The 25,931-nt window shown below is 44.1% G+C and overlaps 1 protein-coding gene across 3 annotated transcripts in view; it reads right to left on the bottom strand.

Moving 5' to 3' along the window:
* The window catches only part of BCAR3 (BCAR3 adaptor protein, NSP family member), a 115,953-nt gene that overhangs the window by 81,555 nt on the left and 8,467 nt on the right, over positions 1-25,931 (bottom strand). The gene's annotated exons all lie outside the window — the stretch shown is intronic.

Raw genomic sequence — 25,931 nt, forward strand, 5'->3', positions numbered from 1 at the left:
AGCATCCAGAGTCCATCCGCTGTGCCAGGTCGTCACTTCTCCTGCCACATGCTCTGGACACCATCTCAGTGTCACCAGGCTTTGCATCCACGGAACCATCTGGCTAGGGACTCAAAATTTTGTCCACAGCACTTGGGCTGTGCTCCCTTTTAAGTTCTTGAACCCCTGTTTTTCTACTGAACTAACATTTCAGGCATATAGCCATCTAGTCTTAGGTTAATCATCTTGCCCAGAGGTCTGGCCTTGTGAGGGCAGAAAGATGTTAGAACTACTGAAATGCTGTTCTCTTCAAATTTTATTTTTAAAAAAAAATTTTTTTTTTAACGTTTATTTATGTTTTGAGACAGAGAGAGACAGAGCATGAACGGGGGAGGGTCAGAGAGAGGGAGACACAGAATCTGAAACAGGCTCCAGGCTCCGAGCTGTCAGCACAGAGCCCGACGCGGGGCTTGAACTCACGGACCGCGAGATCATGACCTGAGCCGAAGTTGGCCGCTTAACCGACTGAGCCACCCAGGCGCCCCTCAAATTTTATTTTTAAGTACACTTAAAAATGTGTGTTATGGGGGCACCTGGGTGACCGAGTCCGTTGAGTGTTTGACTCCTGCTCAGGTCATGATCTCGCGATTTGCCCACTCCTGTATGGTGGGCAAATGGGACTGAGGCTCAAGGTGAGAGAGAAAGGGGGGCGTGTGATGGCTCAGTCAGTTAAGCGTCCGACTTTGGCTCTGGTCAAGATCTCACGGTTCTTGAGTTCGAGCCCCACATCAGGCTCTGTGCTGACAGCTTGGAGCCTGCAGCCTGCTCCGGATTCTGTGTCTTCCTCTCTCTCTGACCCTCCCCCACTTGTGCTTTGTCTCTCAAACATAAATAAACACAGAAAAAAAATTTTTTTAGTGTATGTTACGTACATTTATACATACATGTCTTCATCCATGGATAAATAGTATAGGTATGGGCAGTTGAAGTCAATGGTTCCCATATGTTTTTGGTCTCAGGATCTCTTCACACTCCAAATTACTGAGGACCCCAAAGAGCTTTTGTTTATGTGGGTTATATGTACTGATTACTGATATTAGAAATTAAACAGAAATTTTAAAAATATTAATATTAAAAAATAAACTTATATAAACAATTTTATTACAAAGAGACATGTTTTCATAACAAAAATTTAGTGAGACGAATGACACTGTCTCACATTTTTGCAAATCTTTTTCATGTCTGGCTTATAGGGCAGCTGAATTCTCATATCTACTTGTCTATTCAGTATGTTGTGATAGGTCTTGGTTTAGAAAAAAGTCCATCCTCATATAGACACGTAACTGGAGAAGGGAGTGGTATTTCATTTCCAGATACTTATGGCTATTCTTGATACCATACCAAAACTCAACAAGTGGTAATTTCTAAACGATCAGTTGTAACGCGGTATCTTAAACCATGTCTGGTACTCTTTTGCATCTATCTTGCACCTTGATTGGGCCTTTTATCCATGTGTGATTCTGTAACCACTGTTCTGGAAAATACTGGTTCACTGAGTTATGCAGTTATTCTAAGTTTTGACACATTTCATTAGAATATAAAAAAAGAATCACATTTGTTAATATCATCACTGATCTCATCAGAACTTATAAAGCCTTGGGAAATATCAAGCTCATGGAGGAGGATATAAGTTTTCCAAACTTCTAACTTTCACTTGAAAGTTTGAATTTTTTCACTGGCAGCTTACACTGTCAAATATTTTCCTTGAGCTTCATTTCATTCATTTTGGAGAATGTATTTGCCAAATACCGAGACCATATAGTCATGGTTTGCCATTTTAACTCTCCTTTTTTAGTGCTCAAATGTCATCCTTTTCGTAAATTCTTTTTAGCATTTTGTCCAGGATCTGCTCTTCTCACCAGATTTAGCTGTAAAATCCTTTTCCTTTCACCTCTGGAAGTTGAAAAGTTCCTCTCTTCCTTTCTCTAGACACATATCTGAAAACTCTCTGAGCTGGTTCCCTCAGAAGAGATCCTTCTAACTGTCTCAGGCAGAAGTGGGGTGACCAACGGGCCAGGCCAGGCACTGTGCCCGGGTGGCTCCTGAGGCCACGCTGATCAGCAGGACCCGCACTCAGAGACAAGACCGCCTAGGGGCATAGCAGCCTGTGCGCTCCCATCCAGGGAGCCTGGGGTGCTCTCCAAAATGCCCCCCACCTTAGATGAACCTCGTTCCTCTTTGATCCTTTACTGTACACTTCTCTGGGCACAAGAGAAGAAACTGGAGGCTCTGGTGAGGGATAAAACTCAAGGCCCCTCTTGACCCTGCCCCCAACTGAACTCTGCTAAGGGAGCCTTGTTCATTCTGCTTCAAGAGCAGAGGGGAATCCAAATGTCCTCAGATTCTAGTTCTGGGCTCCCGGAGGTGCCCTCGAGAATCCTCATGTTCTCTGTTTCCTTTTTAGAGAGGCAAGGAGGGGACACAAGGAGATATAATGAAACCAAGTAGGTGTGTTACAAATCCAAAGGCTTTAAAAATCATTGCCTTGAACTAAATTAAAATGATGTTTATAAGCAGAAGTGCTGTCTCCTTTCTCAGCCAGTCACATCATCCCGGCTAACCAAAGATAGGAGCTAGAAAACATAGCAGTTGGCCCTGTAGCCCCAGCCTCTAATTTGAAATAGAATATCCAATTATTCATACAAGTCTGTGCAGCAAACACTCCTTAAGCCACAGATTTATATTCTCTGACAGAGATCACTAGAAAACAAACAGAGGGACTTGGCAATATAAATGAAAAGCTTTTTTTTTTTGTTTTATTTTGCTTTTGCACATTATGAATCCCACCCATGTGAATCCATGATGTCGTGTGCATCTCTTCTTACACCTGGTGAGGCTGGCAGGCGCCCATGGGCCCTCTGTCAGGCATGCTGCCCCGCAGGGCACGGTCCACAGACCGCAGGAAAGCAGCAGAATGAAACTGGACTCTCTTGTTATTTTGTTCTCAAGTTTATTAAGTTTTAAATAACATCACTATGTTTACGCCAGTTAAATTATTCTCTCCAGCACTCTGTTTTCCTAAGTTCAGACTGAGGGGTGTGTGGTCAGAAGCCACAGAAATGGGGTCTTTCCTATTTCAGTTTGTTTCTCATCAGTAACCAGGTTCAGAGTTCCTCCCTCTTAAGAGGACACTTGACCTACAGGTAAGCTATTTGGAGTTACTCAACTATCTTGAGTAAGTATATAAGCAAAATTTCACTACCACAGATCTTTTCTGAGTGCTTGGCATACAGATGAGAAACGAAGCACCCTACATCTGTCTTAAATTATAAAATGCTTTAAATGAATGAATGTTTTGACTTCTTTAAATATTACAGAATAAATTGATGGCTAACAGTGTTGCCAAACAAATGTCCTTTTGGAAATAACATAAAGAGGAATCATTTGTAATAAGACGATTCTTTCATGCAGTGGAGGGATGAGAGAAACTAGATCCAACTGTTCCCGACTGAGTAGAAAAAAGGCTCCACGCACACCAGTAATCTGCAGAGTTGGCTCCCCTCCTTGGTGCACACGGCATGGTATTTGCATTCTGGTTCATTCTATCATGTATTTATTTGTATACAGTTCCTCCTCTACTAGGAGACACTTCATTCCCAGTATCTCCATAGTTCTTGCATCCATCCTACCAACATGATCAAGCATCTACAATATGCTGTGCTGTAGGCCAGACAACGGAAACAGAAGAACCAAAGACAAAGGCCCTGCTCCCAGAGAGGCTGCAATCAAGTGGCAAGGACAGATGAACAGACCCAGCACAACTCAAGTTAAGTTTCAGTGGGAAGGAAATACCATGAAGGGGCCTTTCAGGCAACCTTTGAGCTAAGGTTTGAGGACTGGGTAGAGACTCATCGGGTAAAGAAGATGTGAGGTAGGTGGTGATGAGAAATGCCCAGGAAACAGCAGAAGCATATGCAAACACATGGGGACACGGGACAATGTGGCATACCTGGGGAACCACAGCATTCAGGGGTAATTCCGCTCTGGTCCAGGCCACCATCATCTATCGCCTGGACCCCTGCAGTGCCTTCCCGGCTCCACTGTCTCCACAGGAGCCAGCATGATCCTTACCAAAATCAAAATCCTCTAATAACTCCCATCCAATCACAAGAAAAACCCTAGAGTCCTTACCAGGTTCCCTGAGGCCCTCTTTGGCATGGTCCCCACCAGCTCCCCAACCTCACTCTGGTGCACAGAATTCTAAAGAGATCTTCCAACAAGATTCCCCACCCCCACCCCGAAAGTCAACCAAACAGTAATCTCAGTACTGCTGTGAAGGGATTTTGCACATGTAAGCCCCAAGTCAGCTGACATTACGATCTGGCAACGATCCAAATGGACCAGACATACAAAGCGAGGGGGCCTGGACATGAAGGACCCTGTTACCAGGGTGACATTACAACATGGCCTGTGGCAAGGCCCATGGCATGAAACTCTGGGTGGCCACTACATGGGAGCCGTCCCCTGAAGACAGCCAGGAAGCAGAGATCTCAGTCCCACCATCCCAGGGAACGGAGTTCTGCCAACAACCTGAATGACTGTGGAAGCAGATTCTTCCCAGAGCCTCAGATGAGAACACAGCTGCTGACATCTTGGGTTTGAGACCTGTAAGCAAGAACCCAGCTGAGCTCTGTGGGACTTCTGTCCTACAGGAACTATGAGGCAATAAACAGGTATTAAGGCACCAAATTTGTGGCAATTTGTTACTCAGCAAAAGCATACTAATACATTCCACTCATTCCAGTCAGGTCATATTGACTTTTCTTTCTGGCACTCAAACATGCCAAGCTGGTCCCTGCCTCTGTGGCTTGGCATTTACTGTTCCTTTGCCTAGAACATTCTCCCTGCAGTTCTCAAAGCCTCCTCCTATCACTCAGGTCTCTGCTCAAATAACACCTCCTCAGAGAAGCTTTCCTTAAACACCTATCTAAATGAGTACTGCTGCTACCCTCTATCACCTTATCTGACATTATTCTTTCCCATATTATCTGATATCACATGAAATATTTATTTGCTCAGGTCTTTCTTATGGAATATAATCCTACAAGACTGAGACTTTCTCTGCTTTACTCACCTTGATATCCCCTGTGCTCTGCACACAGCAGTTGCCCAGTAACCATTTGCTGAATTAATGAATAAAAGAACAAGTAACAGAAGCACAGGGTTGGGGGAAGCTCAGGAGTGGTGGGGGGTTGGAGATCAGGATGAAGAAGAGGCAGTGCCAGAGCATAAGGGGTTTGGAGGCCATGTAAACATGTCTAGAATTATGAAAGCAATGGGATTTGTTGACAAATCTTAAGCTGCAGAATAACCAGAGATTTGTGTTTTAGAAAAATCCCCCTGCACTGGTGTGGAAAACAGATTCGTGGGGGGCAAGACAGAGTCAGGAAAACCAAAGGAGATGTTGGAGCAGTCTGGGTGAGAGAGGGCAAGGCCTGGACTATAGGAACAGAGGGAGCAGGGACGGTGTATAGATTAAGGAGACTTTTTTTAAAACAATTTTTTAAATGTTTATTTATTTTTGAGAGAGACAGAGAGAGACAGAGAGAGACAGAGAGGCAGTGCGAGGAGAGGAGGCGCTGAAAGAGAGACAGACACAAACCAAAGCAGGCTCCAGGCTCTGAGCTGTCAGCAGAGGCCGAGGTGGGGCTTGAACTCATGAACCTGAGCTGAAAAGTCAGTGCTTAATCTAATCCACTGAGCCACCCAGGTGCCCCAGGAGAGTTTTCTAAGTGACAATAGGTGGTAAATGACTGGATTCAGTGGGTCAAAGGGAAAAGAGAGGTAACGGTACTTACTAAATTCTTTCTAAAGGAACTAAGTAGATGGTGCCTAGCACACCTCAATACACTCATTAGGAATGAATTAGCATGGTGCCTGCATCTGACTCTTGATTTTAGCTCAGGTTATGATCCCAGGGTTGTAAGATCAAGCGGCATGGTGGGCTCCGTGCTGAGCGTGGGGCCTGCCCGAGATTCTCAGTTTTTCTCTCTCTCTAAAATAAAATACTTAAAAGAATTAAAGAAAGAAAAAAGAATAAACTAACAAACACCTTTTTCAAGCACGAGAAGAACTTTCAAGGTTACTGGGATCTGCATAAGAATTAGCCCCATTACCACCTATTGTCCATGGTTCGCAGTGCAGTATGATTGCTGGCATTCAGCTACTGAACGTTTCAGATGAGCTCCCTTCCTTTTCAACTGTTAAATAAGTTACTTTCAGTGGAGTCTTTCACATCTTTCAAGTTATGAACACACAAATCTTTCCCATAAACTACGAAATATAACAAACATTTAAGGGATCCCTTAACACCAACAAAAATAGTTAACTCAAGAGGGAAACACAGAGAACAACTAGGTGGCTATTAGATACCAGCCAAGAATACCTGTTTTACATAATTTTACATAATTCTTTGGTCTTCTCCATCAGTCCCACCCCAGAGGGCAACCACTGCTTGTTTCTGTCTTTTTCATGGGGCTGTAAGCTCCATGAGGGTAAGGGCTATTTGTGTCTTGCTCACCAATGTATACCATGCCCTTTGAGTCATATTTGTCACAGAGCAGCCAATTAATCAATAAACAAGGGCGAGAATGGACAAATAAAAATATAAATCACCAAAACCCACCTTTGTATATAGTCCACATAAGGCCTCAGGAAATCAGAAATTTCTACTACAGGGCTTTCATTTGCTTAATATGGTAGACCAGATATTCCAAAAACTAGACGACAAACTAAAGTATGAATGTATTTTCAAATGCATTGGTGACGTCACAAGAAAGATAAAGCCTCAAGAAGCACAGACATGAACAAAACAGATACAGAAACAGAGAACACGTCAAAAACACAAAACATGGACAACAGCAGGGTAAGGAGCAGGGCAGGGAGGATGAGTCTCGGGTCTGCAGAGGTGAGCAGCTCACCATAGAGCCATGCACAATGTGTGAGCCATCAGAATGCGACTAACACTACCTCTGCATAAGGAATGTTCAAAAAGAAATAAGAATTAAGTAGGTAGCATGCTTTCTAGCAAAGGGAACCAAGAAGGAAACCTACTGTCCCCACTACAAATTCTGATGGTGAAAAAAAATAACGGCAGCAGTGACAGTCTCCCCTAAGAGCTTGTAGCCACAGATCAGCTGTCTTGTCAGCTGAGATTCAAATTTATACTGCTCTGCTTGGGCAGAGAAGCCAAAACTGAGAAATTAAAGTGTTTGGGTTGGTGGTGCCACTAGTAAGGAAACAGCATAGATACTTTCTGGGGGGAAACTTTATCAACAGAATGCCATTCAGGATATCCACAAATGTGGTTAAACATAAATTTCCCTTCAGAAATAACCATCTGCACAAGGAAGCAAGCCCCAATCACTGAAGTCGGCAGAAACAACAGACTGAGATCCTCGAAGACCTCAGATATTAGAATACCAGACATGGGCTACAGAATAGCGATGTATGATAAATTTTTTTTAAGTTTATTTATTTATTTTGAGAGAGAGAGAGAACACAAGCAGGGAAAGAAGAGAGAAAGAGGGAGAGAGAGAGTATCCCAAGCAGGCTCCATACTGTCAGCACAGAGCATGACACGGGGCTTGAACTCATAAAAACTGTGAGATCATGACCTGAGCAGAAATAAAGAGTTGGACACTTAACCACCTGAGCCACCCAGGTGCCCCTAACAATGTATGATAAATTTTTTAAAAAGTAAAAGATGGAATCAAAAAGTGATCTAAGAATAAACAGGTGGTTATAAAAATTAAAAAAAACAGATTATAATATATACATATAATTTGCTACATAGCAGATTAAACATGGCTAAAGAAAATATGACAAATATATAAAGAAACTATATGAAACACAGCACAGAGAGAAAAGGTGACAGAAAATATAAAAGAGATGTTGAAGGTTGAATGGGAAGGTTAATTACATTTAACCTGAACTCTACAAGAAGAAAATCCGAGAGAAAGAGCAATAGTCAGGGAAATAAATAATGATGGGAAATCTTCAAAATAAATGAAAGATACCCATTCTCAGATTCAGGCATCCCGGTGCATCCTAAGCAGTATAAACAAAAATAAAGTCCCACCTACACACATTGCAATGAAAGCACAGACCCCCAAGAACAGAGAGAAGATGGTGAAAGCAGCTGGAGAGCAAAGGAAGGATTTGCCGTCAGAGCAATGACGCTGAGGCTGACAGCCTGTTTTCATCAGCCATAGAGGAAAGGGAGGAGCTCAAAATTTTCTGCCCAGTGAAACTACCGAGTATAAGGGTGAAGAAAGACAATATTAGATAAATAAAAGCAGAGAACACCGTTCAGGAAGAATGAAATGGATGCCCAAAGAACAGCCTAAGATCTAAGAATGAGTGTTGCACAAAGTAACTAGTAAACATATAGGCAGCTCCAAACCAGCACTAGTGGGATAAAATGAGATGAATATATAATTTGTGGAGGTAAAAAAATATATATAAAGTGCTGGCAAAGATGTGGAGAAGTTGGAACCCATATGCATGGTTGGTAGGAATGTCAATGGTACCGTTGCTAGGAAAAACAGTGTGGAGGTTCCTTTAAAAATTCAAAATAGAACTGCAGTATGATCCAGCAATTCCACTTCTGAGTAGACACCCAGGAGGACTAAAAGAAGGATTTCGAAGAGATATTTGTGCACACATGTTCTCAGCAGCATTATTCACAGAAGGCAAAATGTGGAAGCAACCCAAGCATCCGCTGACGGAAGAGTGGATAGACAAGATGTTGTATACAGATACAGTAGAATATTACGGGGCCTTGAAAAGGAAGGGGATTCGGATACCTGCTCCAACAGGGAGAAACCTTGAGGGCTTTATACTAAGTGAAGTAAGCCAGTCACAAAAGGACAAATACTGTATAGTTTTACTTATATGAGGTGCCTAGAGTAATCAAATTCACAGAGACAGAAAGAACAAAAGTGGTTACCAGGACCTGGGGTGAGAAGATGGGGAGTTGTTTCAAGGGTACAGAGTTTCCATTTTGCAAGATAAAAAGAGTTGGGGAGACGGGTTGCACAACAATGTGAATGTACTTAATATTATTCATTAACTCATTACTCATTAACTGTACACTTAAAAATGGCTAAGATGATAAAATTTATATTATGTGCATTTTATCACAATTTTTTAAAAAAAGACAAACTAGGGCGCCTGGGTGGCGCAGTCGGTTAGGCGTCCGACTTCAGCCAGGTCACGATCTTGCGGTCCGTGAGTTCGAGCCCCGCGTCGGGCTCTGGGCTGATGGCTCGGAGACTGGAGCCTGTTTCTGATTCTGTGTCTCCCTCTCTCTCTGCCCCTCCCCCGTTCATGCTCTGTCTCTCTCTGTTCCAAAAATAAATAAACGTTGAAAAAAAAAATTAAAAAAAAAAAAAAAAGACAAACTAAAATATAGGACAACAATGGCATATAAGCCAAGTGGAAGGCCACAGCCGGGGCTAGTGTTCTAAGGTCCTGTATTGTTCAGAAAGAAGTACTGTTTTACTTTATCTTTTATAAAGTAATTATATTTTAAAAGTAACCATTAAATGAATAGTAGAGTATTTATTTTTAATTTTTTAAAATATTTTGTAGGGGCGCCTGGGCGGCTCAGTCGGTTGAGCGGCCGACTTCGGCTCAGGTCATGATCTCGTGGTCCGTGGGTTCGAGCCCCGCGTCGGGCTCTGTGCTGACAGCTCGGAGCCTGGAGCCTGCTTCAGATTCTGTGTCTCCCTCTCTCTGCCCCTCCCCCGTTCACACTCTCAACCGACTGAGCTGCCCAGGCGCCCCATGAATAGTAGGGTATTTTTAAAAAGACAAAATAAGGCAATTTAAAAAACCCATAGGTTTTAAAAAATGTACAGCTAGTACAGACGTACGGAATAAGCAGCAGCTATAAGCCCAAAGATTGTACATCACTAAACACAGTAACTCTTAACTAGATTAAATTCGCAAAACAGATTTTCAGAAGGTAGAATATAGTACATTTGGATATAATAAAAGTGATATTTTGAAGGAAATGTGTAGCTATAATGCTTATTTTTAGGAAAAAAAAGACCAAAACTAATTAAGTGTCCAGCTTAAGTAAAAAGAGCAAACACAAATAGAACAGAGATTTTTAAAAAGGTGGGGGGGGGAGAGAAATTAAATATAAAACAATGACACAACAGGGAAGCAACAAATAAAGCCTTGTTTTTGGAAAGCTTAATAAAATAAACCTCTGACAGATGTAATCCCTGGGAAAAGAGAGAAGGCACAAAACGATAAAGGAATGACGAGGGCATAGCCATAGACACCAGGGAGCACAGTAAGAGAATACTATGAACACCTTTATGCCAATAAATTTTAAAACTTAGCGAAAATGAACAAATTCCTAGAAAATACTAAAACAGACTCAAAAAAGAAACAGAAAACTGAATCTAGCCATTTAAAAAAACTCAATCAGTTCAATATCTTCCCACAGGCCTAGGTGGTTATGCTATGTAGCAAGCTCTGCCAAACTTTGGAATTATTTGTTACTTGAAAATGATATAAAAGCTTCAAGAGGGGTGCCTGGGTGGCTCAGTCGGTTAAGCATCCAACTCTTGATTTTGGCTCAGGACACGATCAAGCTCTGTGTCAGGCTCTGCAATGACAGCGTGGAACCTGCTTGAGATTCTCTCCCTCTCTCGTCCCAAAATAAACAAAGTTTAAAAACAAGAGAGAAAAGGTATAAGAAGTGGAAAGGAGAACAGAACTGTCACGATTCACAAATGCTCAGTGTCTACATTAGAACACAAAGAATCCACACAGACCCTATAAAGTAGGGCAAAGTTCCCGAAACACTGCAAAATCTTGTATTTACAACTTACTGAGGGTACAGATTAGAAGGCTTGTATGTCTGGGTTGGAGTTCTTGCTCTGTGGGTGTTCATTCATCACAAATAAATTCATTCCTAGAACACTTAACTGAAATGCAAGACAAAGAGATGAGTGGGACCCGTGGGTCCCCGTTTACCTAAAGTGGCGGGGCCAAGGTGGTCTACCGGTTTACCACTCTTAACCAACTCATGACCAGGGCATGTCACACAATCAGGGGAGGTGAAGCCAACAACTGGGACCAAGTATGCCCTCCATTGGCAACTTGATGGCTGCAGCCTGTTCCTATATGGGTATGGCCTTAGAATCTAGAGCCATCACCCTCCCTTCTCTATCAGGAAGAGCCATCAACATTCCAGAATCTTAGCTGCAGTGAAGGGGGGACAGAAGGATTGAAGGAAGGAAGAGACAGCAATAGGTTTTAAGTCTACTGAGAGTTTGTGTCCACTGGACAATATTCCTTACTAGACCATGTTCTTTTAGGTAAGATTAATATGTGGGACAGTCTAGCATTCTCATTTTATATTTTATTAGATGATATCCATGGGGTTAAGCCTTGCTCATCTCACCAGCCTCGTCTCCTCACCTTGCTCCTGATGCTCCAGTAACTCCAAACTGTTTGGAATTCCCTGAACCTAAAGGCCTGGAGTCCCCACTGTCTTCCCATTCATTTCCACTTTCCCCGACCACTCTTCCCTTGCCTCCCACAGCTCAAAGAAGAACATCTCCCCAGCACTTCTTTTTCATTCATTATAAAACTTTATAACAAATAATTATAATTCAATACAATATGTGTACTCCTGTCCATCTCCCTTACCGGGCTATGAGCTCACAGACAAGAGGGACCATATTTCATCTTATTCATCTTTGTTTTTTTTGATGTTTATTTATTTTTGAGAGAGAGCGAGCGAGAGAGCGCGAGAGCACACACGCACACACGAGAGCAGGGGAGGGGCAGAGAGAGGGAGACAAAGAATCCAAAGCAGGCTCTAGGCTCTGAGCTATCAGCACAGAGCCTGATGTGTGGCCTGAACCCACAAGGCGTGAGATCATGACCCAAGCCAAAGTCAGATGCTCAACCGACTGAGCCACCCAGGCACCCCTATTTTATTCACCTTTGTATCCCCAGGGCAGAGTTGCTCCATAAATGTCAGTTTGAGTGAATGAATGAACGAGTGTGAATTTGTGTGTGTCCAAAAGACCTCCACCCCAACTTACCCTTTGTCACACTCCCTGGGTTCACCAAGAGATTAACAACATTGGAAGGAGACAGGGAATGAGAGAGAAATGTTGTTTTTGAGAAATAGGCCTCCGCAGCAAGAAGATAATTTAGCCAAAGGCCTGTGACTGAACCGTGGCAGCCTCAGATAGAACCCCCTCAGCAACGGACCGTCACTGCTGTTCGGGCAGTGCCTGGCTTCTCAGCCCCACTGAGACCAGAAGTTTGCAAAGTGACACTGAGAGGCTGGCTGCTCCTGCTGAAAATGAATCTCTCTGGATATGTTTGAAATGTCATGGTTGAAGTTCATTAGGGAGATCACCAAATGGACAGAGAGTTTACTACAGGGCCATTTCCACTGGTTTCTGGGAAAATGAGAAGAAATGGATGCCTGAAAGATGGCTGGCCTGGCGAGTAGAGATGAAGGTCCCGGAAAAATATCCACCGGGATATGATTTGATGGACAGGTTCTTTACTGATGCTGGGAATCCCATGAAAGGCCCCTGCCTTTCTTACACTAGGCAGGGGCATATTATGTATACAGCCTTTGCTAACTTAAAAAGGGATGCAGCTTTAAAAACAGAGAACGGCAACACTTCTAGATGTGCACTCAATATATTTTGTTTCATCACCTTGCAAAATAAATGAGAAGAGATTCACTCTCCCACATCTCGCAATGCATTTATTGACCTTATTTGTTAACACAGGCTTCACTAGGAGTCGACAGGATGAAGGTTGGTGCGTATTTCATATTTTCCTCCCAGGGTTAATATATGACATGAGAAGTTCCTTTTCACTAATACACAAAACCTTAGGGATATTCTTTAAGGATTAAACCAAAAGATCTGCTTTGGAGTAGAGGAGTGGCCTCGACAGAAGTTCACTGGTCTGCACTGGGGGAATTCATCTTCTATTTCTGGTTGTCTAGAGCTAAAAACAATTCACCAGATATGTGATCTGAGCAGCCAAGTGTGACCACTTCCCTTCATCTGAATATTAAACTTTAGTTAATGCTCCTAAAATCACATTAGCTTCTTTGATGACCATAGCACACTGCTGACTCATTCTGAGGCTGCACTTATCCAAATCCTGCAATATTTCTCATATGTGACTATTAAGCCAAACCCCATACTTTGACTTTGCTGAATTCTAGTGCAAGTCACTAGAGTCTTTTCTTTTAAATATTTTTGAGAGAGAGAACGTGAGCGTGGAAGAGTGTGGAAGGGGCAGAGAGAGAGAGGGTGACAGAGGATCTGAAGCAGGCTTCACACTGACAGCAGAGAGCCCAACGCAGGGCTCAAACCCACAAACTGCCAGATCGTGACCTGAGCCTAAGTCGGATGCTCAACCGACTGAGCCACCCCGGTGCCCCAAGCCTCTCACTAGAGCCTTATGCAATTAGATTTGGTCTATTCTTTCAAAATGCCATGATCTTTTTTGGATCTCATTTGTGTCATTTTGACATATTCTTCTAAGATTCACGTCACCCCCCAGTGTGATCTTTATGTCCATATAAACAGTTTTTAAAAAACTAGCTGGACTAGGCAGAGCGAGACGTGGGTCAATCAGGACACAGTCCACAGCACGCTTCATGTACTACCATCTGGCCTGCCTCTCACCTGAAGGATATCACCAGTGATTGGCATTTGCTCACACACCTTCTCAAGCTTCCTCTATAGGCAGGAAATTAATCTGGTCTGACTTGCTTTCGGCAAAGCCCTAATACGCTAACGGTCGATGTTTCCTCCAGCAAGTATGCACAGATCATTGTCCAGTCCTTTTACAGTATTTCCTGAGATCAGTTCAATCTTATTTTACAGGTTTCTATTGTCTCTCTAGTTCCTTTCTTGAAAATTAAGATATTCATCTGCATCTTTGCTGTAGCTTGTTACGCCTACACTCCTCCAAAGTTGGTCTGCATTGGCATGGACCTTGAGGTGCCTGCATCGTCTTGGCCTTGGGCCCCCTCGGTCTTCTTGGGCCTTGGGGCTTCACCTCATCTGGTGGCATCAGAGCCCCTTGCCATGGCCTCTCCTACTCCAGCTGGGAATTCTCTTCCTTTACATGGATCCTACCCTTTCCAATCAGGGAAGTCATTTCCTTGACAGAAAAAATGCAAGCCAAACAGCAGCTCAGCAGTTTGGTTTCTCTCACCTCCCCCTCTTTGGTTTCATTGTTCCAACCATAACTTCTGAAAGCCCTTTTTGTTACCCTTAGCATTTTTCACAATCCTCTGCTCACTCTGCACTGTTTCTTTTACAACCCAGAGCCACCTTCTGATGTGGTCCTTGGTTGCATAGGTGGCATGGCCCAACCTTTCTTTGGTCTGGGTCCAAGGCCAGGACAGCACAAGAGCAAGCAGGCAGGCCCTGGGGGAAGGATTATGTAGAAAGTACAACTTCCAATCACCTAGTCAAGGAGAAAAAATAATGTGATACCTGGAAATATGTTAAGGTCAGAGGCCAAGAAAAGCAGAAGAGAACTAGGGAGTGATATGAAGGGCTATACCATGGATAAGAAGCTGGGTCAGCAGCAAAGAAGGTGGACATAACAGACGCTGGGGAGGTCAGATGGTTCAAAAGGGGCATCCCTTTCTCCTGTGGCTTTGAACTCCTCACACGGACGCAGTCGCTGGCCTGCCTTTAGAGCTCTACCACCCAGCACAAGGCCAGGCACACGGTCGATGTTCAATGTACCCGAGGATGAATTCATGAGAATGGCTCTGGCTCATCCCGCCACATAGGGGGATCCTTTAAACCAGTGAGTCCAGCTGGAGACAGTCCTGCATGCACATCCCTAAACCAAGAACAACCTGGATGGTCACATACCTCATCCTCCTTCGAGCAGTGTTCAGCACGCTATTTCTGGTTGTCCTCAACTGTGTTTCCCTTTCAGAGCCTCAGGCCATGGGATCCTCTTTATCATTTCCTTCAACTTTGAGAATCTTTCTTCCTAGAGCCCAGGTGGGGGGGTGGGGGGCGCGGGGGGATTACTGTAGATGAGGACACATTTCCCTTCCTGGCTATCAGAGATTCTAAGGCCTGAGTACATCTAAAGGTCCTGCTTCTTCCACTTTGCCAGCCAATTCCTGCTTCTGTGAGTCAGTTTCTACCTCATTGGAAAATGCAGCAATGCCCGATTAATGTGTGCATGACATATATTATAAGAATGGCAGTGAAACCACCTCCTCAGGCAGATTTCCTAATCATGTTAAAACAGCATCATTTAGGGGCGCCTGGGTGGCGCAGTCGGTTAAGCGTCCGACTTCAGCCAGGTCACGATCTCGCGGTCCGTGAGTTCGAGCCCCGCGTCAGGCTCTGGGCTGATGGCTCAGAGCCTGGAGCCTGTTTCCGATTCTGTGTCTCCCTCTCTCTCTGCCCCTCCCCCGTTCACGCTCTGTCTCTCTCTGTCCCAAAAATAAATAAACGTTTGAAAAAACAAAAAAAATTTAAAAAAAACAGCATCATTTAAATATCCTACATATTCTACTCTGGTAAGTCTATACAGGAACCCAAGACTAATACAAAGCAGTACTAGTTGATAAAAATTTGACACGGTGATAGATTACCCTGTACTCAGCAGAATTCTAGTGGCAGCATTAAGCTAAAAGCTATAGTTCACATCTTAACTTGGCAGCAGTCAGTCAAACTGAGTAGAGTAAGAATAAGAAACACCATATCAAGGCCAGTACGTCTCTTGGCAGGCAGAGAGGATGGCATCAGTGACTCATCAGACTTCAGGCTGTCTAAGCCCCAACACAGCACTTTTGATAAAAGCAGATGCTTTGTTTGGCTGGTGACTCTTCGCCCTTCCTCACTCCATCCACCCCACCCCCAGCTGCTCTTCATCTCCTTCTGAAACAGTGTGTGTTTGCAAAGGCTTCTTCTCAACTAATTCAAAGGAAGAATAAAAGTGGTATGGTTTTGAGATGATGTCCCCAGGACCTCTAAGAGGAAAGACTTCACCGAGACAAAGAGACAGAACACACGCTCTTTACCTGCCTTCCAGGCCAGGCAGCCGCCTCAAGGTTGCTGCTCACCCAAACGGTGGAAAAGCAGCCGTCACCCCTCAGGCAAAGCCTGCATGTCAACCACAGTCATCCATTTACCTTCTCTGTCCATAGAGTCATCAGAGAACATGTGGGACCCGGTGGAGAAGGAAGTGCAGGAGCGTAATCACCATGCTGCTGACACAGGCTCACAGGGAAGGTGGCCCTGGGGACATGTCTGCTTTAATTAAAAATGTTTTATAAAAAGACTCAAGTAATGAAAAGATGTGTTTTGTTTTACTACATGCTTAAAAGATTAGATCTTTTCCTATTGAATTTTGTCTCTCATTCTAATTTTCATGTTTATTTATTTTTGAGAGAGAGAGAGAGAGAGAGAGAGAGAGAGAGAGAGAGAGACAGTGTGAGGCAGAGAGAGAGGGAGACACAGATGTGAAGCAGGCTCCAGGCTCTGAGCTGTCAGCACAGAGCCCGACACAGGGCTCAAACCCACAAACCGTGAGATCATGACCCGAGCTGAAGTCAGATACTTAACCGACTGAGCCACCTAGGGGCCCCTGTCTCTCGTTCTAAAAAGAAAAACCTTCCTTTGAATAGCACCCCTGTGCAACTCCAGCCTTGCTTCTCTGCTCCCCACCAAAGCCAGCCTATGCAAAGTCAGCCTCCACGGCTGACCCCTTGGAACGGATATGCCAGGGATCCTCAGGGCTGGGTCCCAGGGTTCCTTCCCTTCATGCTGTACCCAGCTCTCTCCCTTGGGGAGGACATCCCTTTCCATGGCTTTAATTTCACTTCTATGCAGACTCTCCTGACTGTATAACTTTGAGCGTGGATCTCTCTCCAGAGCTCCAGGCTTATAACACTGACTGGTTAACACCACCACTTGACATGCATGCATCTCGAACTTAGCACACTCCAAAGAGAAGTCTCAATTCTCTGCCATCCACCAAACAAAAAGCAGTCCAACAAAGGAAGCCCTGTTCCCCTCCCAGTCTTTCCCATCTCAGTAAATGGCCCCACCTCACACACCAGCTGCCGGAGCCATGCCTGGTGGTCCCCTTCCCTCACCCCACATCATCAAAACCTCACAAAGTCCTGTAGACTCTACCCACCAAATAGATCTTGAATCCACCCCCTCTCACCTTCTCCACCACTATCCCAGCACAGACCTCTAACTGCTCTCTGCACTTTTGCAGCCGCTTCCTGTCCCCTTCTCCAGAGACCAAGTGATCTTCTAAAAACTGAATCATATCACATTATTCCCTTACTTAAAACCCTTTAAAGGCTTCCCTTCGCCCTCAGGAGAAAATCTAAATTCCTTACACCAAGGTCTAGGCCAGTGCCATCCAATAGAAATACAATGTGAAAACCATATGTAATTTTTTTTTTTTTTTTTACAACACCTGGCGCTCATCACAAGTACACTCTTCAATCCCCTTCACCTATTTCACCCATTCCCCCCACCTACCTCCCCCTTGGGTACCATCAGTGTGTTCTCTATGGATAAGAGTCTGCTTCTTGGTTTCTCTCTTTTTTCTCCTTTGCTCATTTGTTTCTTAGATTCCGCAGGTAAGTGAAATCATATGGTATTTGTCTTTCTCTGACTGACCTATTTCACTTAACATAATACTCTCTAGCTTCATCCATGTTGTTGCAAATGGTAAGATTTCATTCTTTTTGATGGAGTGTGTATGTGTGTGTATATGTATATATATGTGTGTGTGTATGTGTGTATGTATATGTATATGTATATATATACACACACATATACATATTCTTTATCCATTCATATGAAAACATATGTAATTTTAAATTTTCTAGTAGCCAATTGAGAAGAAATAGGTGAAATTAATTTCAATATCTTATTTAACATAATATTTAAATACCATTTTAACACACGGTAACATAATCAATATTAACGAAGTATTTTACATTCTCCTTTTATATTAAATCTTCAAATGTCCCCTCCCACAGAGAGGCCTTCCCTCCACGCAATCGAAGGAGCTCTGGGCTCTCTGATATTCCCTTCCTTGCATCTCCTCATTTTGTGGTTATGTATTTTTTTTTATTAAAAATTTTTTCTTAACGTTTATTTATTTTTGAGAGAGAGAGAGAGAGAGAGACCCAGTAAAGAGTGAGCATGAGAGCACAAGCAGAAGGGCAGAGAGAGAAGGAGACACAAAATCTGAAGCAGGCTCCAGACTCTGAGCTGTCAGCACACAGCTTGAACACGTGAACTGTGAGATCATGACCTGAGCCGAAGGTGGATGCTTAACCGGCTGAGTCACCCAGGTGCCCCACTGTGGCTATGTATTTATTGATGCATTTGTTTGCATGCCTTCTAAACTGGGCACAGCGTAAGGACAGGACCCACATGTATTTCATTCTCCATGGGTACTTGGTACCTAGCATAGTGCCTGGCACAAAGTAAGCTCAATAAACATTTACCAAAGAATAAATAGCTAAGACACTAATATTAAGCACAAGGATAGGCAGGAAAGGGCTGGTCCGGCGCACTGAAGACAGGCCCTGTTTTGTGTCTTAATACAATGGTGTGCTGATCTTTTAGTGCAGCGTGAGGCTGTCATACCTTTAAGCATGAATGGTGGCCAAGACACACTGCTATAGGGCAGCTCAGGGCAGACCCAGAGAGAGGGATTCCAGCCAGACACCGTCAACATGTGGGAAACTTTCTCCCACAGAAGCCTCAGGCATTGAACGTGATCTCAGGTTACACACAAGGATTAGGGGCCTCCAGGAGGAAGGACAGATGGATGGAAACCTACATCTGAGCCCCTTCTTCATGCCAGGTTCTGTGCTAGGCACACCCACGTGGGATTCTATTTGACCTCATAGCTACCCTTTGAGGACGTAGACAATCAGAAAGGTAAAGTAACTTACACAAGGTCACAAAGCTACTGGGTCTGGTTGCCGGAATCAGTGTCAAGGTCTCTAGCAGCATTCTTTGATATCCATGACTATGTCAGCATCCCAGTAAAGGCATCGGTGGCCTTCAAGGTCAGGTGTCACACAGCAGAGTTGGGGCAGGAGAAGAATAAAGTGCTCGTGATGAGGTGGGGGCTGACAGCAAGGACGTGACCTCCTCCACCCAGACTTCCAGGAAGGCGGTGCCAGGCTCAAGTGCGGAAGTCAGAGCTCTGCCATTTGGTGCAGCCTTCATATTTAGTAACCAGTGAACCTTCACAGCACTCCTCAGAGGGAGGTATTTTCACCCCCATTTTATAGTTCAGAACTTGCCCCAGTTCACACACCTAATAAGTGGAAAAACAAGGATCTGAATGGAGACGTCTGGGTTAAGAGCCTGGTGTTTTCTCCTCCCCTCCATGGAAGGAGTTATTTTAGCTTTGGTTACTATGTCTGCAGGTGCATCTGGGAATCACAGACAGTCCTGGCTGCACAAATGCTGGGTCAGTTATGTCAGGTTTCTCAGACTTCTGTAATTTTTATTTTTATTTAAAATATTTTTAATGTTTTATTTTTGAGAGAGTTAGAGACAAGGCATGAGCAGAGGAGGGGCAGAGAGAGAGGGAGACACAGAATCTGAAGCAGGCTCCAGGCTGCAAGCTGTCAGCACAGAGCCCAACACAGGGCTCAAACCCACAAACTGAGATCATGACCCGAGCCAACGTTGGACACTTAACCGACTGAGCCACCCAGATGCCCCAGACTTCTGTAATTTTTAAATAAGGGCACAATCCTTAAAACAAAAAGGCCATGTGCTGTCTTTGGGACCTCTAAGAAGAGAGAGCTTGAAATTCTGCATCCAACCCTCCAGCTACCCTCTTGGGGACCGACTGCATGCTGGCAGCATCACAGAGCCGTGAGCGGCAGGGCGGCTGCAGCCTGCTAGCTTATGGGTCCTGGGGCTCCAGCACAAGCCCTGCAAAGGCATCTCCTTCCCATCAACAATAACAACAATGATCTCTCCAGCCTGTATCCTCTGGCCAGGCTGTGAAGGCCAAATCCACATGTGATAAGAACACGAATCATTTGTAACTGCACGGCACCTCCTGTTTACAATAGGCTGCTACGTATACCGAAAGGTGTGAAAAACTCTCACAGTTTCTGACTCTCAGAAGACTAAAACCTGACCTTTCCCAAACAGCATACAAGAGGCCTAAGCAACCATGATTTGTAGGTCCTGGGGGCAGGGGCAGAGAAGATACGGAGCAGCATCATTAAACAAAGACTGCTTTGTGTAATACTCTGATCATCTTCTTGATTGTGGTTTGCACTCAGTTAAAAAAAAAAAAAAATCCTTCAGTTTTCCCCAGAAGAACAGCTGAGAATGCACAGATCCCAGGCTTTCGGTTCAAATCATCCCTGTCAGTGGACGACGGAGGACCACTGTGGGCAGCTGGCGGACCCACAGGCATTTCCCCGTGCCTCAACCCTGGGGACGATGGTGGTGGGTGGGGGTGTGTGTGTGCAAGATGCCCAGCAGGGGCTGAGCTCACCTCTGACCCAGCTGCTCCTGGCTCAGCACACCAGGGACCACCGGGGCCTGGACATGCACCGGTCCGTGGAATTCCCTACCCCATCCATAACAGCTGCATCCAAACACCAAGGAACATTTCAAAATGTTAGTAAAACCCAACTTGAAATTTTAAAAGGAAAAATTCAATACAGGGACTATAACTTTCCTGGAGACATTCTTGGCTATTAAGCGACTGTCACTCTGCTAACTCAATAAATGCATCTTCTATTAAATAGAATCTATAATCTAGTAGATAGCCTTTTTCAACTCTAAACCCAACTTTTCCTCTGTGCACGAAAAGCTTCCAATTTGCAGAGAGGAGACATGCCCATATGTAAATAAAATGCACATATTTGCATGTGGACCTTTGCATTATAGGTCCTTCTGGTCAACTACGAGCTAAAGGCTGATTTCTTTTCATGTCTGGGGAAACATCTTGCTTTGTGAAGGAGAAAGCAGTAGTTCTAGAACTCGGTGGTTCTCAAGAGGAACAAATGAAATAAATGTTCCAGGTGAGGGCACTGACATAGCCCAGAATTAGATATTTAAATCAGTGTTTGGAGAAGAGTCTGCACAGATCCTATGCCTTACACTTTGCTTCCACTTTAAAGAGCAGCCGCTGCAACATGGTACGTTACTTACTGCCTGGGAAAGCATACTGGATTTTAATTTGGGATAATTCTGCAGACTTTCTGGCCCCCATCAGTTAAAACACTTGTGACTAGTCAGTCAGCTCCACTCATGCAAACTAATGAAACATCACATTGTCCCGCCACATGCTCCCACAGCACAAGGGGCAGAAGGAATTAGGCACTCGGCAGCTGTTCCCAGGAATGCATGCCTCCACGTACCCACAGGCAGGAAGCAGACCCGGAACGGTCTCCCAGAGCTGATCCTTCAGCTATCCTGACAACACAGCTCAACAACAGGAACCAGTCTCCTCCGAGCCCAAGGAAGGTCCCAGATTCAAATAAAAATTCATCCTTGAAGATAAGTGAATCAAAGGGACATCAGTCAAACAACGCTAGTGTCAAGAGGAAATCCTGTCTGCAGACCTCTCTGGGAAGCCTCGCTCTGCCTGCAGAACAAAGGCTTCTTCTGTGACATCAAGCAGCAGGTTTAAGAGCAGCCTGGCTTCTCGTTTTGGCCACCTTTCAAAACCACAAGTACATCCAAGGGCAGCCAAGGCAACAACAAAGCCAAGAGATACGGTCTCCAAATGAGGGGAGACCCACTCTCCCTTCTAGGCCTGCCTTCTGCCTGGCTCTTGGTGGCCAAGACTCCATTTCCCAAGGTGGGTGTCCAAGGTGCTGGGTTCAGACTCTGGGGGCTGAAGTTTTCCATGCAAGAGGACAGCTCAGAAGACACCCACAGCCAGTGCCAACCTTCTTGGGAGGCTGTGGAGTACAGTGTCTGAGGAAGACCCTACAGTACTGTCTGGGTTCTAAGCCCAGCTCAGTTACCCACTAGGGTCTGATCTTAGGAGCCTCAACATCCCTGAACCACTTTCTTGACTGTGAATAATAACAACGCTGTCGCTCAGGATGAAATCTGCCATGTCTCTCACACAGGGTTATCATGTTTATACAGGATGATTTATGAACACAGTCTTGAAGATATTTTAAATCTATAAAATGTAAGAGATAATAATTCACGTGCATAGGACTCATGTTGATAAGAAAGCTTGACACTACACATTTTTAGGTCAAAGGGGAGACTTCCTCTGCTTTGCCTACGGTCTTCCACAAGGTGGATGTTCAATTAATACGCAGTTAAAATACAAGTGACTTTTTCATGATAAATAAGCTAAACGTATTTGTTAGGAAACTACCAAACTTGCAATTTATCAGAATATTTTACAAGACAAAAAGGTGTTGTCTGGCAGGTTTCCCTGGGGTATACGTGACAAGGGGGTCTGGGCTTCCTCTTATGGTCCCATTATCATCATGCCCACACCAAACAGGACAAAATGGAAGGTTTTCAGACTTGACATCTGGGCAAGTCACTGTCAGCTGAAATTAACCTTTCAATTTGCTATGAAAAGTAACAAGGCCAAAAAAGTTTACCTGAAAGAAGATCACACCAAACCCCACCCCCCCGCCCCCGCCCCCACCCACACAAATCAATAATCTTGTTAAAAGTAGACCTAACTAGTCTCACCCCCTGGAGTCAGAGATCCAAAACTCTTAACTTGAAAATACACATGGCTCCCAGCTTCCAGTGGTGAGTGAGCAAGAGTGCTGGGTGGTTGGTGTTTTCTTAGCACCAGAGCTGTAAGAGCTGAGTTAGGAACAGAAATGCTGTTTCTCCCTCATGGCAGTTCAGTTGAGGCACTTTAGGCAACCCCTGTCTCTGGAGCCCCAGACTTTCATTCACACTGTTTGTCCCTAGCTTTTCATATGCACAAATTTGGTGGATCTTGTGGTTTGCTCCAAAAAGGAACTGAGGCAGCTAATAATCTTAGTAGGAATATTTAAAAGGATGAAAATAACACCAGGTACTTTGAACTCCTCAAAATTGGGAACCCCTCAAGATAGTTTTTAAAGTGCATTAAGGGGGTGCCTGGGTGGTTTGGTCGGGTAAGCATCTGACTTAGGCTCAGGTCATGATCTCATGGTTCATGTGTTCAAGCTTAACGTCAGCCTCTGTGCTGACAGCTCAGAGCCTGGAGCCTCTGCCTGTTCTCTTTCTCTTTCTTTCTCTCAAAAATAAACATTAAAAAAAAAAAGCGTGTTAAGTGAACCAAATATAGGGGCATCTGGTTGGCTCAGTTAGTAAAGCATGTGACTCTTGATCTTTGGGTTATGAGTTCAAGCCCCATGTTGGGGGTAGAGTTTACTCAAAAAAATAAGTCAACAAATAAAAAAATAAAAATAAGTAAACAAAATCTATTAATAAGACTGAGGAGCAGGAGACTAGGACTTACGATCCTTTGACATGACCTTCTCACTCAGAATTCTGAAGGTGATGTGTTTGTTACTTCCTGTATTCACCTTTAACAATAAGATATTTTAAGTCAAGGGGAAAAGATGTGAATTTAGATGAATGATAAACAAACCTCGTTAAGTCTTCCACAGCCCAGACTTCAAACTTAGGACATGCACCCACCGCCTGATAAGATCTTTTACAGAGATCTGACCTCTGTCCAAGTCATTTTCAAATCAAAAAGCTTTGAACTCCTGGCAGGTTGTCAGCTTGGGCCTTGGGTGTTTATCAAGAACTTCCTCGAGATAGAAAGGGTGACTCCATCGCCACCCCCAGCTGCCTGGAGATTCCCGCTTGGAAGAGCTGGCACCCAGCCAGGACCTTAGATCTTCAAGGAATGAGTTGGTGAATCGTCTCCATATGGTACACAGTAGATATGTAGCTCACTACAGAGTTTCACTTAATAAATAAAAAGTGGCTACAGCAAGTTCAGGAATAGTTGGTTCTGACTCCACCTTGTGCGGCCTGGTATTTAGTGTTTGTTTCTGGCTGGCCGGGAGCTCTTTTTCTTTGCTGCCTCCTAACCCTTGCGAGAGGGAGCAGTGATTTCTCCGCTTCTTCATCCCCACCTGTCAGATGCCAGTGGTGCAATGCGAACAATACTGTACACAGGTGTACACTCCCCACTGACCTGTGCCGTCCATGGGCCGTCTGCTGGCTCCTCTGAGCTGGGCGGTCACCCACCTACATTTTGCAGAGCAGGTGCAGGGCTTTCTAAGCCCCCTGACACCCTGGGGGAACCTTCTGAGCTGATGTCAGAAACATTTCAGAGCTCTCCAACACTCTCTACAGAGAATACCTGGGCCTCCACTTACTTTCTTCTTATACTACTGCAATTATGCAACTAAAACTAATTCTGAACTCTTGCCTGTCTAGCTCTCTCCCAAAATCTGTACAGTCTTCCTCTCAGCTTGCTACACTCCAGCCACAGGCCACACCAGCTTCATTTTGGGTTTTTTCAAACATGAAACACTTGCTCTACCCCCAGTCCTTTGCACTGCCCTCCCTATGCCTGGAACCACCTTCCTCTGGTTCTTCCCATGGCTGCCTTCTGTCATCACGCAGGTCTTAGCTTAAATATCATCTCCTCAGAGACCTGTCCACTGTATAAAGATACAAGCCCAATAAATCTTCAGTATATCCCTATTTCCTCTATAGCACTCAATATAATCTGCAATTAACTTATTTATTACCTGGGTCCTTCACTCAATATTAGCTCTGGGAATATACCATCTCAGATGCCCTACCGCTGTCCTGTTAGTTCACATATTTCCTTACCCTGTAAAAGGGCAAGGGCAGATTGCTGGAATGATTTGGCTGCCAGAATGTCTTCAAGGTCGGACCAGCCCTCCCGTTAAGATACGAAGAGGGATGGGGCAGAATTTTCCTGGTGAGGCACTGGTTACAAAATCAATGTACTCTAATCAACCTAGGTGCTCAATATATAGACATTGAACAAAGAAATGAGCTAGGATCAAAGTGGCTGTCTGTGATACAGGGTTGGACAAAAAGAGACACCAAGAGATACAACAGAAGGAACCAGCCCCTTCTCTGCCCGACAATAGCACAGGGTGCTGATCTTCCCCAATAGGAAAAGAAGGGCAGTTTCTAAACCAGCTCTAACAAGCAGAAACCAATCACAGCCAGGCCCAATACAAATCCTGACAAGAAGTTTTGACAACCATAAAGCTTATTTACCCAGATCCCTAGTGGATAGGAGAAATCAATCCTTGTTCTAAAGTATTCTGAAGCTGACCTGATGATGCATCCGCACCAAATTTTATTTCAGCTTGTTGGAGATGCAGGTTCTAATTTATAAGACATCTTGGCATCTCTACAGAATTGGATGGACATAGTTCAGAAGTTGACATTATAATAAAAAAAATACTTGTTCTTCGTTCTGAGGGACTTTGTGATACACAGGAAGTTGACTTTAGAAATCTCTCACATACTGGATAGTAAGAAATGGTTACTTTTTTTTAGGTGTTATAGTTTTTTATATTATGTTGTGTTTTTTAAAAATAAGAGTACTTATCTTTGAAAGACATATACCAAAATATTTACGATAAAATAAGAGCTAAAATTTACTTCAGAATAATAGCAAAGGAAGGAATGTGGGCAGGAGAACAGAAAAAGCAGGACTGGTCATGAAGCCGGGTGGTGGGTCCTTGGGAATTAAACTATTTGCTCTACTCTGTATAGCTGACATATTCCCTAATGGAAAGGCTTTTGGTTTTTTGGGGTTTTTTTGAGCTTATTTATTTATTTGTGGGGGGTGGAAAGGGACAGAGAGAGAGGGAGAGAGAGGGAGAGAGAGAGAGCGAGAGA

The sequence above is a fragment of the Herpailurus yagouaroundi genome, unplaced genomic scaffold (assembly GCF_014898765.1).
Source record: "Herpailurus yagouaroundi ecotype Mexico unplaced genomic scaffold, PumYag 77, whole genome shotgun sequence".
NCBI classification, from domain to species: Eukaryota; Metazoa; Chordata; class Mammalia; order Carnivora; family Felidae; genus Herpailurus; species Herpailurus yagouaroundi.